General features: G+C 36.7%; 2 long non-coding RNA genes across 2 annotated transcripts in view; both read left to right on the plus strand.

The window, feature by feature from the left end:
- LOC124417500 overlaps window positions 1-20,334 on the plus strand; it is a 38,433-nt gene extending 18,099 nt beyond the window's left edge. The window contains exons 2-3 of the long non-coding RNA XR_006932381.1: window positions 18,277-18,360; window positions 18,729-20,334. This is a non-coding gene — a long non-coding RNA (uncharacterized LOC124417500). The remainder of the gene's footprint in view (window positions 1-18,276; window positions 18,361-18,728) is intronic.
- LOC112533249 lies at window positions 1,020-17,315 on the plus strand. The gene is made up of 4 exons (XR_003077153.3): window positions 1,020-1,110; window positions 13,861-15,702; window positions 15,792-15,950; window positions 17,088-17,315. It is a non-coding gene; the product is annotated as an uncharacterized LOC112533249 (long non-coding RNA).
- Window positions 20,335-21,528: the final 1,194 nt, after the last annotated feature.

The raw sequence follows: 21,528 nt of genomic DNA on the forward strand, positions 1-21,528 counted from the left end.
AAAGCCTTGGTAACCAACTGATAAAGGAACTAGGAAACAGCACTTCATATGAAACAATAAACTCTGTCTGCGCAGGTAATATAGTATGGTTACAGGATTTCTGTTTTGAAACAATCTTTGGGGCCTGCTCAGACAATTCCTAAGCATTGATTTTTACTATTTTACATATTATCTATTTAACTATTTGCCTTTACATGTAAATATCCTAGGAGTGTAGCTATGAAGTCTCGTGAAGACAGTAAATAAAAAAAAGCATATAGAAAAAGTGGAAATAAATCATACAGCTTAAAATTATGCTTTCCTCTGTTGTCCAGCAATCATTTTCTCCCAAGGAAAGCCTCAGGCACTTTCTAAGCCCTTCAGAATTTCAGCATGCTCTTTCTGATGCTCAAAATAACTGAGCTAAGGTCCTCAGTGCTTGTCTTAATAATAATATCAACACAACCAGCAGCTCTTATTTACTGAATACCGACTTCAGACTGTCTCAGTTATTTTCTTGCTTTCCTTGAAAACTCAGTTTAGAGACAGTGTTTTGGTTTTTCTTTTGTTCATAACATTTTTTGAGTTCTCCTTCAGTATAATCTTCTTGGTAGGATGTCCTTTGCATTTACTCCTTAGCATTTGGGTAAAAGGCATCATACAAAGAATAAAGCTCTCCTTTGGCATTTCACATACCACATGTACCAAAAAAGTGAGTGCTGGGCAACACTTTGCTTACTTCTACTAAGCAAATGATATGTTTGTTGCTGCCTTTAGATCAAGACCACACATGACACGTTAACACAATACAGGCTAAATAAGCAGGCTCTCAGACCAAGCCACCTTCCCTGAAGCTATCAAGTTGCTGCTGGCTTTTGTATCCCCATGGTTTAATGCTGGCAGCGAGGCAGGTGGCCACAGTTTGAAATTTGTAATCCAGAGGTTATCAGAACCTCACCCTGGCCCTCAGTCAGTTATGGTGTCAGCTGCTGTTTACTGCTCTCACTTACTGATAGTATTAAATAATTCGGTCCATCCATGCCTTTAAGACAGGGGCGTGACTAGGTACCTTGCTAAATCAAGACCTAGGTGGGCTGCATCTGCTCTTTGAAGACAGGGTTCTCCAATAAGGTAAGACTTCCTCAATACTAATGAGCCATCTGTGGATTACTGAGAAAAAAACATTGTTTGCACAGTGGAGGAGGAGGAAACTTCCTTTGCTCCTAGTGCTGGCGGAGCACCAGACTTTGGGCACTATTTATATCACAGTGAGCCAGAACCTGAAGTAGCTTCTCTTCCAGCTTCTCCCTTTCTGATTCATCCCTTGCATATCTGCAGCTGGCAAATAAGCTTTGAGGAGAAATGGAACAAGAATGTGTTTAATATCCTGTCTTCTAAAATTATGGGCAAAAAGAATTACATGTGGTCCCTGGTGAGAGCATCAGCAGCTGTCTGAGAAAGCACCTCAAGATCATACAAAGCCACATAACTTTAATTGTTCTCTCAGGATAGGCTTTTTCTCTTCCAAAAAGCTTTTTGAGCTTTTAAATTTGCTTTTATAAAGAGAGGATACAATTTACTTTTATTGAAATGCATTTAATACAAAAGTGCTTCTAAATATACTTCAAATAATCCCCGGAAAATTTTGCTATCAGCTGTTGGTGAGGTTGAATTTTGAAATATTTTCTATACAGTAGCTCTTAAAAATTTGTAAAACAGTTCAGGAATATGCCCAGGTTGTTGTTTTGGATTTTACTTTTTTTACTTTTTATTTTTTCTGGAGCTTTTTTCTTTTTCCCTGAGCAGAACTGCTATTCATTGAAGTGGAGCTCATTGTCATGACAATGCTTCTGCAGATCTACAGAAATTGCCAACAGGAAACTAAAATAATACAGTGCAAATTTCTGGAGTTCAGGAGCTTACAACATTAACCTCATGCTTTTTTTTTGCACTTTTACATGAAATATGTGACAGTTTTTCTCATGAACAAAGTCAATCTTGCTAATTTATTTTGTACTTTTAATATTCTTTGTTTATCCAGGAATAGAACACAAGCCCTGCACTTTTGTGTAACTGAGATGTGTGAATTTATCTGGACTTGTACAGTTTAATGATTCTACATTTGTATTCATTTAATATATATGAAATAAATGAACATGAAGAAGGATAAGGAATCTGGTTGGGGATTACCTCAGTTTTATTATTCAGAAGGTGAATGGGATGTGTTCTGTTCCCCCATCAGAGGACTGAAATTTTAGGCTTAGAATGCTGGTACATGTGTGCACTATTAGCTTCTCATTTGTGTAATTATTCAGCAATGTTCACTTTGTATCAGCTGTTTTGATGATGATCTTACTGTTCATCCCTCTCATTCAGAAGTGCATTTCTGTGCACAATGCGTGTGAAGGGGCAGTGAGGTGGAATTCAGACCTGTGAAACTGTTTGAGAAGACTCTTCCTTATTTTTTTTTTCTTCCTGATTTTAATTCAACATTAATGGAAATGTATCAATGGAAAACAATCTGACTGTACTCGAAATACCCATTCATGAAGACCTTATTCACTCAAAATAAAATCTGTGTGTTTAGCTTCTCCAAAGAACAGGCTTTCCAAATAAGAAAGCTACTCTGAAGGGTGATCTAAGAAAAAATGTATTTTCTGAATATTTATTAGGAAAATATCTGCCTGCTTTTGCTTCTTCGTGATACACATAATATGACTCCATCACTTCTCTGTGTAATTCCTTTTGTAATTTTTAGTATTATTATTAATAGGTTTATCTATTTGGATTTTGTCTCAGAGGACTCTGAGTTGTTTAAGTGTTCTAATTCTTCAGTAACAATGGAGCCAGTGGATAAATATTAGATATGTTATTTCTTATCTTTTTTACGTATTGGGGATTTAAATAATAATTTTAATGATGAACAGAAATTCCCAAAGCATCCCTGTTCAAGGAACTTCAGGGTGTTTTTCCCAGTTTTTTTTAATTGGCTAAGTATCTCAACTAAATCTACACTCACTTTTTTTCCTCTCTGTTCCAATTCTCTTCCTTCATAAGCTTTAATTTCCTTAGGAAGCAAATACAGTTGTTCTGCATTGATTACTGCATTCTAGTCAAGCTGAGCCTTCAGGCAAATTGTAGAGTTCACTGGTTTGACACCCTCACATTTCAGTGTAGACATAACCTTCTGGGGTAATGAAGGCTCTGAGCCAGAATAATAAATAAATAAACCAAAATCATCAGAAGTTAAATTCCGTTCATTTAATCATTTTATTGCTGTTCAGAAGCCTGCCATGTTTTCTTAACAAAGACAGCAAAAGCCATAAAAATCACCCTCTCCTTTAATTCTCTCTTTTCTTCTTTGTTGTAAGTCTGGCAGGGATTTATACTCATGCAGTATTCTTAGATACAATTTCAGGTTGCTCACAGGAGCTGTGTTAAGGTTGTCACAGCAACCCAAGGCAAAAATTACCTTGCCTTTGAAGATTCTAGATTCAAATCAACTATTATTTTCTAATGAGGGGTGGCTAAATTTTGTTCAACTTTGTAAAAGCCTCATGCTTATTAATTCACCCTGCTGCTATTGACCTTCTTCACTCTAAGTGCTCAAAATCAGCAATTTTACTACAGCTAATGTAATGACTTAGTCGGTCGATTGCAAATAGTGTTTACTCAGCTGGACGAAACGTACAACTCTAAGATCAAATTAGTTTGTGAAACATTATCTAAAGAATTTTTTCCTGCTTCTTAGATGCTTGATACAGAAGCAGAGACTAATGAATCCCAAAGGCCAGACTCTCAGTCTATTATTCTTCTCTCCTACCTCAATTAATGACTTTTTTTTTCCGGCTTATTTTTAGGGCTTATGAAACCTATCAGTGCACACATTTTGTGTGTGTGTGTTCTGTAGAGAGCAGAAGAATAAACAAGTGTTATAGCTCCTTTTACTTATTTTCAAATAAAGCAAAATAGAACAAAAATCCTTTCTGGTTTCTGTGTTGTAGTGTTAACACCACTAGGCTTCGCTCACTTCCTCTTTCTTGGTTATCTTTTCTTCTGGTTTTCCCCTGTGTGCCTCTGTTCTTTAGGTACAGACTCTTAGGTCTGGTTCTCATCCATTTGCAGCAAGAACTGTTTACATGCAGGATAAAAAAAAGCTTGATGCGAGTGGGAAAGTTTCTCTGAGCAGTGTAACAGAGCTCAACTGTAAATGAAAATACAATCCTCTGCTATGGTACAGATGACTTTATCTCACAAAGATAATCCACATAAAGAAATTGTAAATACTACAGATGACAGATTTTTTAATATGAAACCTACTTTCCTCACAGTCTTTGTGTCTTTAGTACTTTAAAACTGGTAACTAACTCCATCACATTTCCTTATGAACACATGAATTTCCCTTTTCAAAAAATAAAATAAAAAACCAAACACACAAATTTTATTTTTTAAAAGTGTTTCTTGTTTGTTTGTTCCTTTCTTTCATGAGAAGAGAGAGGTAGCGTGCAGGAGTGCAGTCACTGACTTTCTACTGGACGATGATTGAATCACTAACATGTATGCAACAGGGAAATGTATCTGTACTCGTGCATGTGCACATACACTTTCCTTACTGCAAAGCTGGCACTTTGATATTTACTTTTTGTATGTTTGCTTATTGCCTGTTTTGACCTCTTCCCTTCAACGGTCCCCTCGGTCAATCCACTGTTCAGAAAAATCACTTGATTTGAAAAAGCCTGAATTACCTTCTCTTGTAGAAACTGTAGCAAAGGAGTGTGATTAGGGAGAGCTATTAGGTGGCAGATGGTGGGTCTTTACATAAAAGAAATGTTTTTAAATTCTAGAATTTCCCCTTCCAATTAGGTTATAGCAGAGGAAGAAATTTAATTTTTTTTCTGTGAGTATGAACATTGTAATTTGTTTCTCTCTTCCTTTATGACAAGATAGGAATAATTCCTGCATAGAATGCTTTTTCTTACTCTTTTTCTTTTTTCCTGCCATTTAACTCAGAATCTTTTTTTTAGTTGTGAAATATGTTTCATGTGAAATTCATACGCTTCGGTTTTTTTTCATGATCTCCAGGGATTTTTTTTGTCTAGAGATACTGTTTGGATTCTCCTCCTCTTAATCTTCCCTACATCAGTGAATGTAGTTTTCTTCCAGATACTTCTCCCTCACAAATTAATTACTTAAATGTGCAGATTTCACCTAAGGTCTGTCTTCTACATACCCATATTCTGCAGCTGCCTTCCCATGTTAATAGAAACTTAATAATTTTCTGTTTATTGATCAATTATAATTGCATTGGAACAAAGTCACAATAGTATCTGGAGAGATATTGAATTGGGATCTTAACGAGATATCAGAATTTGCTCTAAATAAGAATGAATTAGTCTTGTTCTTAAGGAAAGAAAATAGAATATTTTCTAAATAAAGTGTTATGCACAGGCTGGAAAGGAATGAATACAAATCTGCATTCTTCAGTTTCATGAACTTGAATGAAATTAAGCTATAATTACTGGAAATGTTCACTTTTATCTTGTAATTTATAAAGTTTTAAGAAGAAAATAGGTTATTACACACATCCAATATTTTGATCATAAGGATTTATCAGTCTTAGAATATGAAAGGAACAGTCCAGCAATTGGGTTAATCTCACCTTTAATGTAAATGGGAGATTTTTTTTTTTTTTTCCTGAATTAAAGCAAGAGAAAGTGAAAAGTAATGGAATCTGTAAATGTTTTCAATCATAACAGTATGTGTAATTTTCTTGACTACTCTTACTGCAAGCAATCTCAACAAATTTGTAACCTAATCAAGATCTGTAGTAAAAATAATTAGGTTTCAGACCTGCAATTCTGACTATAAGGCTGTTCTAGCATCTCACTGGTTGGTTAATTAGAAACTTTTCCTCATTTCTGGGCTAAATATATTTATGAACACTTAAGTTCTATTTTTTGGAGGGTTGGGTTTTCTTTTGTTTGTTTTTTTCTTTTGGTAGACTAATAGGTTAAATATGTCCTAATGGCAAGTTCTTCTCCTGATATTCTCCTCCTGGTGTTTCTTGAGAGCTATCTTATCTTCCCCTATTTTTTTTTTTATTTATTTTAATTTATTATTAAGCTAACAAACTAGCTAAAGAAACTGTGTTAGGTTCTTGCTTTAAATGATACCCTTATGCAAAACCTGATATCTATCCTTGTTGGTGAAGGGTAAAGAGCAGAGATATATGAGATGCTTTTAATTAGATAGCTTTATTGTAGGCAGTAATCTTGAACACCAACTAGCTCACACTGAACTATTCATTCTAACAACTGGACTGTTGACAGTATACAGGCTTGACAGGTTAAAGCTACAGCTACACAGCACTGCTGTGGTCTTTTATGACTGCAGTTCAGAGTCCTCTTTGGCCTGCTCTCATAAGATCGGCGTGCTGTTCCTAAGATCTTCCTTGAAAGTGACACAATTTAAGTAAATGTTCTTGAACATAAGTGCTCCGTGTCAGAAGAATACTCTCAAGAAGTACAGCTAACATGATTAATATGTTTCCACTCTCATTGAAAACACTTCTACTATACATCTAAGTTTTCATGGCCACATCCTTTTGAGGCTTTCTATTGCTTTGTCATTCTCCAGTATTGATCTATTGTTTAAAGCAAAATTCCTTGGCAATATATTCATGAGTTTTCATTGTTGTGTTAATCACTGTTGTGTTAATCAGTTTGATGATACCTCTGTTGCTTCAGTCTTCCAGGTTACCCAGGTCTCTCTTGCTCATTCTTTTCCCTGCACTGACAGGCAGATTTCATTGGCAGCTTTTCAAGATTCATTTTGCAGTGAATGAAAATTTGCAGTTAATGAAAAATTAAGCAGTTGTAAGAATATAAGAAATACCTTACTGAGTCGGACCAATGGTCCATCTAGCCCAGTGTTAATGCCTACAGCAATAGCAGTAGGAGATTGCACTTAGGGAGCACATGTGCCTGATTACTGTCTGTGGTCCATGTCAAAACTTAAAACTAATTCCTCCTGATGATAGCCTTCTGGGATTATCCTATTCCTGTCCAAGGCAGTGCATGTCCTCTAAACATTCAGTTCTTTGGTACATTTCTTAGTTTTTTTTTCTATCTATCTAACTAATATTTTCCGAGGTTACTAGCAGCCATCAGCACAGTTTGAGTAAATGCTTCCATGTTCCAATTCATGTACATACGCTAACATATAGGATTCTAATCTCTTGCGGAATTTTTTAGTATCCACTTTCCACGAGGAACTTTATAAATGAGTGCCTTAACTTTCAGTTGCTACCTAAGGCAAATATCACATGTCCTTCTTCCCCTTCCTCATTTACTATGGAGGAAGCCCTCCTTTCTCTATGAGAGCTATAATAGGATAAAAGGTGAGAGCAGATGCTAGGGTACCACAATATATTTTCTGCAGTCTAGACCATTTTTAGATACTTAAACAATAAATGAAGCTTGTTCTCTGGTTCTATTTCTCCTGAGGATTCTTTGTTATTGCAGGACCTTTTAATCAGTTTCAATTTGTAGGAAATTAACCAAGGATCTTGTATGTGGTTAAAAATCACAGTCAGTCCTTGGAGAGATAACAAAGCCATCTATCATCTCTGGAGAAGGCTGTCCTTGTCACTGAGGAAATCTGTGTCTGTAGAGGAGCCACTGAAAGTAATGAATTTATTTTTGTATGTGTGCTTGCTTCATGCTGTGGTCTGATACATTTGGGTTTAGCCCCCCCAAAATTAGAAAATTGTAAGATGGCATTGCAGGTAATTTCATTTGCAATATTATATGATAAAAACTGGGAAAAAAATTTCTCTAGCATTCTGTGTGATTGGACCAACTTTGTGCCATAAACAGGGCTGGTCACCACACAAGCCAGAAGAAAGCATTCCTTTTGATCTAACTCTAATTCATTAACACAGTAAATTTTTCCTCACTTTTTTTTTTTTTTTTTTACCTTTACTGTTATGCACATTACTCTGTCTTCAGTATACCTTAAATGCTCAGTAGATTCAATCAATATATGGCACATTTAATCTAGAATGTTATGTAAACTTTTAGTTCCCAAAGACTTTTATCAAGAAGTGTTTTGCTAACTTCTATCAAAGTCAGCATTTGCTTTAACTTTCTTAGTGTGGTTGTAATTTGCAGGTAGACTCAATTCATACTGTTTTGTAGTAAATAGTTATATAATTCTCCAGTTGAGTACCATCATGCAGCAGATGCCAAGTCTTTGGTTTTGTGGGGTTTTATTTGTTGAGGTTTTGTGTGCATGTGTGCTTTTGTTTGTTGCTTTTGTTTGCTTGTTTTTCACTTTCATTTGATTATACAATTTGTTGAATATTGAAATTGGCTGAAAATATTCAATTATCAGCTGCCTCCAGCATTTGTTCAGCAAATGTCTTTACCCAGGAAAAAAAACACAAGGAGCATACTCATGCTGTGGGCATGCCTGCCACCTACCCATGGTACTGGTAATCCATATAAGCCTAGGCATAAAACATACAACTGTGGCATTTCATTGCCACAATATATCTTTTCATTTTCATTTCTAAAATGCTCTCATTCACCCTTTTGATCTTAACATTTAATTTGTAACAACTGCAGATATTATCAAGATAAATCATTATGAATTCCTAAAACAAATTCATGTGAATTCATGCATGTGATGTGATGTTATCTGCACAGAGTGAGACACTTACTCATGAGATCATCAATGTCATGCTTGCTTTTCCTTATGCATTAAAACTGATCTCTACTGCTTTAGGGACAGAATGGTTTCTGGAACAGGTGGTGGTTTTTCTTCAACTTCAGTTACTTTCTTCTTATTTTACAGTAATTACTGAAGTATCCCAGGTACTTTGTACATCTGTTTTATATTTTCAATAAATTTGTCTGGAACTACTTATAACTTTTCTGTTTTCCATAGTATCCCCTGAATCAACCAGCTTCAAAATGTCAATAGAAACACTGTATATTTTTATTCTTACCTTTACTCCGTTGTCAGTATATTTTTAGACCAGCGCAGATTTAGCTGTACCCTTGAAAACTAACATGCTGATTATTACTTTTATCATGATTTTGCTCATTGTGAGTGATAAGCTTCTGTCTCTATACTTACCGGAACTGGCAGTATTCCTTTATTCCCTTATTGTCTCAATGACTACATTTACCTGGCATCAGATATCTTTTGTGATTTTTTTTTTTTTTCCCAATGCTTTGGAAGAGCTTTTCTTTCTGGTTTTGGCAGATTTAATGATTTGTTGTCGGCACTTTTAGAATTCATAATTAGAAGAGCTTCTGTTCTCTATTTATGATAATGATCTAAAACTTATATCCATTTTGCTTCTTATTCTATTCATCTAGTGTCTTAATGGATCAGGATAGATTGTAGATATTAATGCATCTGTTCTTTTAGCATATCTTAGATGCTTATTTTCAGATCATAGATGACCTTTTCTCTCTCTAAGTAACTCAAAATTTCTGTGCACTGCTTCCATGGAACAACTTCATATTGAAATGTGAGAAAATTGGGATGCACTGCTTCCAGACTGATGCCGGAAGCTTATGTTCAGGATATCAGAAAGACTGAAGACAGTCCTATGAAATACACTGCTATGACTCAGTAACATCTAGGAGAAAGAATATATTAGCTGCAAGAAAGGGCAGAAAGTGTTTGCAGTGTAATTTCAGGGAGGTATATAATGAACGGAAATGATTGATTTCAAATCTGAGTGGTCTTAGCTTGAGAGCCTTAAAAAGGAGGTGAATGGGAGCCAGATCTGATCCTTTATGTTATCCTTGTTTGCATGAGTTGGTGAACTGGCTAAGTGTCCTCTGTCCTGTAGACTTGGTGCAGAAACAGCTAATGAAATCAAAATGACCATATCTAGATGACCCTGAATCTCATTCTTACTACAGAGCAGCCCTGTGCAGAAATTCTTTTCCTTTTATTGCCTGCCTATTATGCAAATACTGCACACATTAGACTATATTATTACTAAAATTGATGTGATGATTGTTCCCAGTCCTCCAGCTGGAAAACTGTATTTGTTGAACTCTCTTCTCAGATGGTTAGAAACAACCTTAAAGACAGATGTTGGGGTTTTATAATCTTTAATCTTTTAAATCTTTAAATCTGAAATCAGACAGTTCTCCCTATAAAATAATCTGCATCTCTGAAATCAGTGTGATGATGACTCTAGTTTTAGCTCCGTCAGTTTGTTTAAGAAATTCAGGGGAAAAAAAAAAGCAACACATTTCATTTTGTCTAGTAGTTGCCATTCATCACTATTTATTTTTCCTCCTCTTCTGAATAATTTCCTTACTGATCTCACAATTTTCCTTATTTTCCATAACATAAATAGTAATTCCTGATGTGAAACTTTACACTAAGCCTGGGCAAAAGCCAAAAATAATGTGTGATTTTCCATCTTCACTTGTCTGGATATTCATTTCTCTCTTCAAAGACAGACAGCAGATTGGTCTGGGGTGACTGATCTCTAGCAAACCCTCACAGCATTTAGAGATCCCAGATTTGATGCTCAGATCTCTGACACAGGAAGGGATTACCATGTGTGAAATTATACTGATAAATCGTAGCACATATATATCTGATGTATGAGATACTGTGGTAGTGATGTTGTCCCTATGCTTAGTTCTTGGAGGATTACTTGATGAATGGGCAACAATTATTCTGTCTCATTTGTCTTTGAGTATAGCTTTTCACACAGACATGATGTGGTAGACACTGGGTTAACAGAATTACTTGAGCTTAAAAATATAATTTAATGGGTTTATAGATGCAGATTTTATCCTGAAAATGAGCCCTGAAATACAACGTTAGTGTAGGGCTGACTCAGCATTACCTGAGAGAAGATAGACAGCTTCCAAGGTTGTTCATTAGTTGACATAATCTCTCTGTACAGACAGGTTTTATCTGTACCATAAGTGGTATGTTGCAGTTGTATATTTTTTCCTTCTTTAATATACTCAAAGAAAACATATCTCCTGTCATTACTCTCCTGTCTCTCCAAATTTCAGAATTTGACCCTATAAGTATTTCCTAAAATGCATTTGAAATATTTTCTTTAAATCTCAAATAATTATTGTATTTTTTCTGCTTTTCCACTATAAGACTCAGTTCAGAATATCCAGCAGATTCATATTGTTATTATTAATAATAATCTTTTTTGAAATAAGAGTTCAAATTAATATTTCATTCACATATCTAATTTGCTGGAAAGGACAGCTTTCATTACTTCACATTACAGGTAGTCATGGTACATAGTCTTCTTCAGTGGAATGGTGTTTTGTGGTAGTTTTTTTTTTTTTTTTTTCTTGTGGAGTCTTGTTTTCCCTAATTAGTCACCATTAATTTCAAAAAGGAGCTTATTGCTGCGTATGTGAGGGCTCAGCTGTGACTGTACGGTAATTGCCAGCTCTTTCACTGCTGCTGAAGTGGAAAAGAAATGAAACAATAACTTCTAATATCCGATTACAGGAAGTTCTTGATGCCTACATTTGATTTTGCTGCATGAATCTTCATTAACCCAGTGTCTGTTATTAACCCAATATCTCATACTGTGAGTCAGGCATGAAAAAAAAGTGAATGTATTCCTTTACCAAGCAACTTGAGTTGTGCTTTGAATATACTGGGGATAGATAGTCTCTTTTAGCGTCTCTTTGGATTCAGATTCCTAGAAGAATCTATAGACGAGACATTTACGGTGTATGTATGTGTGTGTGTATGTGTATGTGTGTATGTATATATATATATACACACACACACATATATTTGAAAAAGCAGTAATGCTGGTTGGGGTATATTTGTGTAGATTTAGGGTAAATTGAAATTGAATCCAAGATTACTTGTGAAGTAATGATTTCAGGACAAATGCTACAGTTTTAACCAGAATACTCAATGTTTGTCATTGTAATTCTCCACTGTCAGACACCTATGCATGTATTTTATTAAATGCTGAAATATTAAATTAGATTTGTAGCATTTTACCGAATGCCTCTGATTTTTGTGTATAATTATATGGTTACATATATACAAGATTTTCCAAATACAGGTTTGTTACCATGTGCTTTCTCTTTATTATGCCATGGTAAGTTTTCTACATTCAGTGCTCCCAGATTCTGGAAAGCAGTAAAGGGAACAACCAATATGTGTTTGTAAATGAATTATCTGTCATCTGAATCACAGTACAGTGAAAACAATTGAAATGTCAGTAGTGGTACAACCTCTCTCTGCTTTCCAGATTAGATTTTTTTTCCTAGCGTCTTCTAACTCTTTTTAGTTTTATTTTTGAAGAGGGGGAAGTGGAAGGTTGCACATCAGGTTCTGTTTAGCTATGGGAAGAGGGTAATTTCAGTACAAAGCGATTTGATTATGCAGTATGAAATTGTGTAACATCACTTGCTTCAAATTCATGGGATTATTTTAATTAGCTCAGAGTAGTTCTTGACTATAATGTTTTAAAAATAAATAAATAAAAGAATTTATGCAGATTAAGAAAATTACATCAGAAAATGTTCCTATGTATCATCTGATTATTTTCACTAGGCATTCTGGAGTCCATTGTCACCTGAAATGGCTGCAGCTACAGCATTAACATCAATAAAAAATGGGGTTCACACTATTCATAAGATTGAGAAAGAGATTACAAAAGGGATACCATTATGATTAAAGTAAAAGCAAGTTGAATAATGTTATAGGGAAAAAGACTGTAGAGTATCTGCTTTAGTGATACTCTTCTGATCTGCTAACTGAGGGAAGCTGGAGATTTAGCCAATATATGCAAGGCTGAAATTTCAAGAAGAAATCTTAAGATATCCATTTTCCTGGGAAAATTATAAAAAAATACCAGGAAATTCCAAGAGCTTAGGTAAACCAACTGTGATACACACCCTGTAGAAGGAGAGAAATGTTTTAGCATACAGACAGCTATATTTTTTATTTCCGTGGGAAATTTCTCTCATCTGGAGAAACAGTTTTTGGAGGGAACTTTCAACTGAAAAAGGAGAATTCCTGTGAAAAGTTTTTATCACAGGGGGCCTTCTAAAATTTTCCCTCAATTCTCTTCCTCCCCAAACCCACTTTAACCCCTTTAAAACACATCATTCAATATCACATTTCACAGAGTGTGATGGGCACCTTCATTAAAACATGCTTATGAATAATGTTACTTCTATGTCAGTGATCCTATATTCTACAGCTGAGCATCCCGTCTTATAGCATAAAAGATCTTTACACACAGCAATATATGGTGTGAAAACTACCAGCCATTTCTAATTTATGTTAATAACATAAAGCCACACTATTTCACAGAAAATAAGACGGCTGAAACTATCTGTTCCCCACAAGCACTACTATTTATTAAGATAACACTTCTTATTCACTGCCCAATATAAAAAATGTATATTTGAATGTCAAAAAACATTCCATCTGTTATCAGAGATCTTTTTCTAAGTATTTGAAAGCCTGTGACATTACAAAAATGTACCATATTTTATCAACACTTACTGTTTCTTGCAAGTGACTGTGAAAAGGCCACTGTTTAGCTACCATCAACCAAATATTGCTTTCTGTATCATAAGTCAGAGTAATTTGAAATTATGATATTCAACTTTGGGATATGTTTTTCCTTCAGTTACCTGAATTTTTAGTGGATTTTTTTTCCCCGTAGATGTTAATTTAAGAAATGCAAAAGCAATGATCACCATCTGATTTAGTTTTGCTGCAGGTGAACCCTGCAATTTAGCTCTTGACAGAATTCAAATTAAAATTGTCTTATGCTATTTAGCTTGGTTAGATGACATTAATGTGATTGCTTATGTACTTTCTGTCTCACAGACTTGAAGTGCTCATTTCAGGCTCATCAGCAATGAGCTATCTTTGGTGATAGCTGCTGTAAATGTACTCTTGGGAAACTGATTTAAGAAACTGAAGCTCTTCAAGGTAAATGTTTTGTGGTGTTTCATTCCAAACCTCCTAGAATTCATCAGAATCCTATTTAAAGATAAATTTCTACCCAGTTTACGAGCTGCTACCTTGAAAGCAAATTTCATCCTGCTGCAAGCAAATATGGTCTTAGAATGAAACAAAACAGTTGCCAGAGATCCAGCCTCTAGTGAAAAATTCATGTAAAGCTGTTTTAGAGGAGCTTTTTAGAGTACAGTAGGAAGAATCAACACTTTGCATCATGAAACCCACAACATTCAGCCAGTGAAGAAAAAAAAAAAAAAAAAGACAATGATTAACTCAAGCTTTGGACACTGACCATTCCATTTGAGTGGGGGAAAAAAAAATTAGCCATGAGGATTGTTCCCCCTCTTCTCTTTCCCTTAATTTGTAGTTTTACGATGGAGGCTATGGAAGGGCCAGCTATCTGTTTTCTGGGTGGATGATGTTCTCTTACCTCTTCTATTCCCCTACTTCTTTCTGATGTAATTAATGGTGCTGAGCTGCCATTCTTTTGGTCTGAAGTTAGTAATTAACCAGATCGTCTTCTTTAGGAAATTTAGAATTCTTAATTTTTTCTATTTTTGAGGGGAGTAAAAATATTTTGATTGTATGGTTTGTTTTTGTTTTGTTTGTTTTTTAACTTAATGACAATTTTACATTCAAATATCTTTGAGCTTGCTGGGTGGAGTTTCAAGGCCACTTATGGCATCCTATTGATATTGCTGGGGAGCTGGGAGTCCTGGAGTCATGAGGAGTGATGAAGGATCCTGGAGCTTTGCAACCCACTGTCTTAGCCCTGAGGGGGCTTCTGCCTCTTCCTCCTGATGGAAGGGCAAGATAACTTTGTTCTGGGGTTTGGGGGTCTCCCAGACACCTTGTTACACATCTCTTCCTATATCAGGGCTCCTAAACCCTGTGGTGCTTGAGATCTGGGCATGAAAATAATGGAAGCTTGTGGTTTCCAATGCCAGATCGTGGCACATGCTGAGACAGCCCTGGAACCAGGCAATGCTAAGCCCGTCAGCATCTGTGAGGTGTTGCACCACAGGCTGCAAGAGAACCAACCAAGCTCCACCTGTACTTGAGTGAGACTTTGTTGGGAAACTTTCAACAAATTAACTTCTTCCATGACTCTGAGGAGTAGTCAGCGAATTCTCTACCAGCTGTAGATCAAAGGCCTCTGTGGGGTCCTATGTACTTGCTCTTGACACCAATTTGCTTCATTTTCATGTGATGTCCCAGTGTCTGCAGTACTCTGTGGAAAATAAGTGGTTTTATGGGAAAAAAATTATCAACCTCACTGAAGTGACTGAGGCTGAAAAAGGTGCAAATGATTGAGTGCTTGCAAGGCCAGGGCTATGTCATTTTGAAAAGCTTCATTCTCATCAGACCCAGATGGTGTGGCTAATGCTTTCCATTTTCCAGCCAAAGCAGGGGCTTAGACAGCAGCAAACTGTCTGTTAAATCATGTGGATGGAGCAGCACACTGAACACTTGGCAGGTGTTCCTCTTTCTCTGTTGTGGAGTTTAGGCACATAGTTTTCCAAGAAAATCATAGTTTGGGGTGGAATAAGGCCTTTCTTTCCTTGGAGCTGCACAAGCACAACAGCTCAGAAGCCAAGAGATTGCTAGTTGTGGTGCAAACAGAAGTGCTCAACTTCTTCTCTGGATGCAGCCAAAACCAGAGTGACACTTACTTTGGATATTCTGCTGCATTATGGAAGTAGACAGGTACATTTGCAAAGTATCAGAAAATTGACTATTTTATTCATCTACATTACTTAAAGGAGTATACATTATATTTATTTCTTACCTTACAGATAAGGAAGTTTAGACAATAAGATCCTTCATCCTTATGGTGATTATTGCTCCCCCTATTCATCACAAGGCCAAAGTGGTGCACAAGATAGACCTCCTAATCAAATTAATTACTCAGTAGAATTGGAATACAAAATACCCACGCGCGCTTAAATGAAGAGGTAAGATCCAGATTTATGACCTCCAATGATCAAAGCTGTCCTCTCTGCTTGGCTGTGGACATTCCTCACATACTGTAGAGCTTGTTTGCTTAGTTTCAAAACCTAGTGCCAGCTCTATGCCCTTATGAAAGTTATGAAATAGAAAACAATACTTAGAAATAATATGTATAAGGTTTATAACTAAGAAAAAAAGCACAATTCTTTCCTCTATTTTATCCAGAGTACATTTGGCTTTCTAAGTGAGTTGCCAGCAAACAAATCCCATGCCAATGGCTGTGGGAAATTGATTTCAACTTGTGTACTAGGAAAATCTGACTGATTTAACTTATCCAATCCAGTGATAAACAATATTTAGACACTTCACATTTCTATGGTGAGGAATCCTGATGGAAAATCTTTTAGTTTTTATTGTATTAAGCAGTCAATTTCTATGTCATTAACTTCACATTAGCTGCTGTAATACATCCACACGAAGAGGTTTCCAAATAAATCATGATTCTTTAAATGGTGTGTGCAATGGAAACATTTTGTTAATGGTAACCAGAGCAATTTAGAATGTTTGTTTATTATGTTGTGTTTGTATTTTTTTCCTGTATGAGACAATCATAATACTGTGTACATAATACACAACTTCCTTAAAATTTAACTTTAGTAAATGACAATGTTGTGGTCTAACCTGGCAGGTGGTTGAGCACTGCACAGTTGTTTGCTTACTCCCCCTATTCCCAGTGGGATGGGGGAGGGAATGAAAAAAACCAACAAAGTATCTCAACTTGTGGGTTGTGATAAAAAACTATTTACTAAGATAAGGAGTAAACAAGTTATGAGTATATACACACACACACACACACACACATATATATATGAATATAACAAGTGATGTACAAGCAATTGCTCACTACTTCCCAAACGATGCCTAGCTAGACCTCTGAGCAGCAGAAGAGAGCAAGATGCACTCCCATTTATCTACAAAACTCCTTCTGCTTATCATCAGACTATGGAATATCTCTTTGGCCATTTTAAATCAGCTGCACTAATCCTGTTCCTTCCCAGCTCCTTGAGCCTTTGCTGTGAATGGCGTTGACTGATTTGCCAACTACAAACATCAGTGTGTTACCTACATTATTTTTCTCCTAGAACCAAAACATATCATCATACCAGATGCTCTGAAGAAAATAATTACGTCCCAGCTGAAACTAACATGAAACTGAAAAACTTAAAGATATCCAGAGAGTAATTTAAGGCCAGAAATATAAGCAGTGTAAGTGACAATTTGGACATGTATTAAAAAATCATAAATAAAAGTTTATATTTGTTTCATATTTGTGTTCCAATCTTATTAAAAACTGTTAAAAATAATAGTAATTAAAAATCTGACATGCCTTTTGCCTGTGATTTCATACATTTGCACTAGTGAAAAATCTTTTTTTTTTCTTTTTTTTCTTTTCTAAAAATTCAAATATAAAACAAATGTCAGAACCTGGACACCACTTGGAAAAACTGTAAATATATCCTTGTCTGTTTTTTTTTTTTTTTCTTAGAGGAAGCTATGTTTGAGGAGACTTAAAGAATATATGTATGTTAAGACTGCTGTGTGTGTTAAGAGACCGACCTTTATTGGCAGTGTCTCTTCCCAGTCAATCAAATTGAGTAAGATGTAGTTTGCTCACTCCCAAGGGCTTGCACTCTGCCAGGAACCCAGCAGAGATGTCTTTTTAGGGGAAGACCCTGGTTTCTGAATGCTGTTATGGGGGCAGTGAGGTTACTGCTCATCACATATGCCATTCTTTTTCTTTTTAGCCTGATGGAAAAATAGACAATAGACATAAAGATGTGTATATTTCAAAAATATATTTCAAACAAGATCATACAGGCAGTAAGCAGCAACCCTGCCTGAAATCTGTGGAGTCTGAAGTATGCATAGTTCTGAAGCAAAGGGCCACCCTGGAACAACTGCAACCACTGGAGTACACGTGAGATCTATCTGAAAGCTGTTTTGTCTTCACCAGTCAAGAGGAACTGAAAAGTTGTGAAGGCTCAATGCCAGAGCCTCTCAGCCAACATTGCAGACAACTAATCTTGATGAGACTACCAGGGGTGAGAGTGTGAGGGAAAGGAGGCTACGAGAGAACAAGCACAAGTGGATAAAATGAATCTGGCTAGAGAGTTTATAAAATAAGATCAACCCCACTCCCTTATGTTGTCTTCTGGTTTTGTTACACTGCTTTAACTCATACCAATCTTACAGCTAAGACATGTCGTGTTGATGAAGTGTGAAGCCATTATGAGTGAGAGAGAGCACTGAATACTTATACTTTTTCTGCAGCAGCTTTTCTGCTCCAAAGGAGGCCAGGATATATTGCAGAAGCACTCACTGAAGCACACAGTTGCAGTGTGCCGTGGAGACCAGGTGAGTACAGTCAGAAAGATTGATAGCACTTTCTGAAGGGCTCTTTTAAAGCACCCTCCCACACACATACTTGTGGTTATATCACAGTGAATTCAGCTTGTGACTCCGTATATGTAGCTAAGAATAATAGTGTCTGATTTATTGCTGTATTGCTCTAACTCTGGACTCAATTGAGTTACACAGGCATAAAATTCAATAGTGAATAAATCCATAATGTGTGCCTACCCATATAAGTCATTTCCCAAGAAAACATAAGCATTCTCAATACCGTCTACTCCATAAACAACAAAACCAGAAAAATGAGCTCTGCTTATAATCATTGTCATACATCCATAGACACATTTTAAACTGTTTCTTCCCTGCTACAGAGATACTACTGCATGTGATCCATCAAGTAACTACTGCACATGGATATTGTCTCAAAAAGAGTGATTGTAGAACTATTTCCAATACTTATCTGTTTAAAGACTTCCATCCAGGATAAAGCAAACGTAGCACAGCTGCTTCTTCTGTCTGTGCTCATCATATTGACTGTAAGTAGATTATTGTAATTATGACGGAAATTGCAGGAACTTGCCTTCTAATTGGAATCAAAATGGAATTTACAAAACAAATATGTAACAAACAGTGCTTTCTCCAGTAGGAAAATAAACTAAATACAATCTGTATGGTGCTTCCAGAAGTTACTTAGTGTTGATAATATGAGCAGAAAGGGAAGGCTTCTTCCTACTCTTTGTCTGCAATGGACAACACACAGCTGTCCACTTGGAAGAGAGCTTAGCTGGGGAGTAATGGCTCTTTTCTGCTGTAAATCTATTAACCTTGTCTGGTCAGTAGGAGTTGAATGGAGAGAAAGCAACTGCTTTACTCTTCATTTTAAAGGATATTTCAGACAGTGTGAGCAGTATGGCATCAAGAGGACTAGGAAGGAGAGCCAATGGAACAGTAGAAAATGGCATAGAAAAGAAACTGAGGAAAGAGTTGGAGCAGTGTCTGATCTGATAAACCGAGTGATAGTGGAGCACTTACTTCCTATGGAGATATTGAATACTATAACAAACAGGTTTTTGTCAATTAAGAGCTTTGTCGAAAAAAAATATATACATATTTTAAACCAAACCTACTAGTGGAAGATTCCTGTATTCAGCAATTTAGACCAGAAAGGAGTTTTCTCAGGCACAGACTCTGAGGATCACAACAGGACTGCTACCAACATAGCTGTGGAGCTGTGTAACATCTTCCCTGCCTCTGAAGATTGCCATATCATGTCATCACCTTCCTGTATTTCTTGAAGGTGCCCATATCACTGGACTGTGAACAAAATACACATTTTCTTTATATTTCCTACTACTAGAGGAGTAGATGTCTGACTCTGACCCATCTGAGTGCTGATCGGAGCAGCTGGCCAAATGTACAGGACACACACTGATAAAAAGTGGTAAGAAATGTACGTTCTCTTTAGGAAAGCAGGAAAAGGAAGTAAAATTGAAAGAGTGCCTGTGAATGTTAAAAAGTTAACACATTCTTGTCTCTTGGCCAGGTGTATTATCAGACATTATACTGATTTGAAATTCCATCCCTCTTTCTCACATATCTCTGCTTTGATGGCAGACAGGTCTTATTGACCTGAGTGCAGCAGCAAGTAGATGCAGCAACAGTACTTCCTACCCCAGGCACAGCAACCTGCACCTTTCTCTGGCTTAGGGGTTCTATGGTCTTAAGTCTTTTATAAACAGGCAACCCAATCCTTTTCTCATTGTTCCACTAAATTTAAAAAAATGTAAAAACCCTCAAACAAACAACTCATACTGCATTGCAACAAACCCTTCTTTCAATTAGGATTTAAACTGAGGAGGTTGTATGAGATCCATAATTGGCTTGGGCTTGGAAACCTTGGCTTCATAGAATCATAGAATCACAGAATGGCCTGGGTTGAAAAGGACCACAATGATCATTGAGTTTCAATCCCCCTGCTATGTGCAGGGTCGCCAACCACCAGACCAGGCTGCCCAGAGCCACAGCCAGCCTGGCCTTGAACGCCTCCAGAGACGGGGCATGCACAACCTCCTTGGGCAACCTGTTCCAGTACATCACCACCCTCTGTGTGAAAAATTTCCTCCTAATGTCTAACCTAAACCTCCCCTGTCTCAGTTTAAAACCATTCCCCCTTGTCTTATCACTATCCACCCTCGTATACAGCCATTCCCCCTCCTGCTTATACATTCCCTTCAAGTACTGGAAGGCCACAATGAGGTCTCCCTGGAGCCTTCTCTTCTCCAAGCTAAACAAGCTCAGTTCCCTCAACCTTTCCTCATAGGAGAGGTGCTCCAGCCCTCTGATCATCTTAGTGACGCTCCTCTGGTTCCGCTCTAAGAGCTCCACATCCTTCCTTTACTGGGGGACCCAGGCCTGGACACAGTACTCCAGATGGGGCCTCACAAGAGCTGAGTAGAGGGGGACAATCACCTCCCTTTCCCTCCTGGCCACCCCTTTTTTAATGCAGCCCAGAACACAGTTGGCTTTCTGGGCTGCAAGCACACACTGCTGGCTCATGTCCAGCTTCTTGTCCACCAGATGAGATTACATTCTACATTTCATGGTGCCTAAGAGTCCATTTTATCCCCTCACAGACCTATTATTAGTATTACCTACTGCCTCAAACTAGCCTTCTGTGTCAGTGTGAACTCCTTTCTAAAAAAAAAAGTTGAAAAAGAGATGCTGATTTTATTTGATATACTGGAATGTGAATTCACTGGAAATTTCTTTTCTAATAAAATATTTTTACTTCATGAACTGCAGGCATCTGTGAAGTCATCCTTACTTAGATCATCTCCTGAATTGTTTTCTTTACTGAGATCCAACTTCAGTAGGAATAAGGACATCTTTGCTCAATGTATTTCCTCCCTGCTGAACAAGTTTTGAATATAGAAATTCATATTTCATGTACTACTTGAGAGTTCTGCATTGAAAAAAAGAAAGCATGGGCTAGTAATTATCTTTGAATGACTACTAATAGAGATGAACTTCTAATTACTTCAACTTCTTGCCTATAAGTTGTGTTATGCCTGGAAATGGCAAATCAGTTCTGGAAGTATCTTCCACTATGTTCTGCTGAAATGTGATGCCTCAAACTGAATGCTTTTTTAACAGACTGCTTGAATAAATGTT

Source organism: Gallus gallus, chromosome 1 (assembly GCF_016699485.2).
Source record: "Gallus gallus isolate bGalGal1 chromosome 1, bGalGal1.mat.broiler.GRCg7b, whole genome shotgun sequence".
Classification (NCBI taxonomy): domain Eukaryota; kingdom Metazoa; phylum Chordata; class Aves; order Galliformes; family Phasianidae; genus Gallus; species Gallus gallus.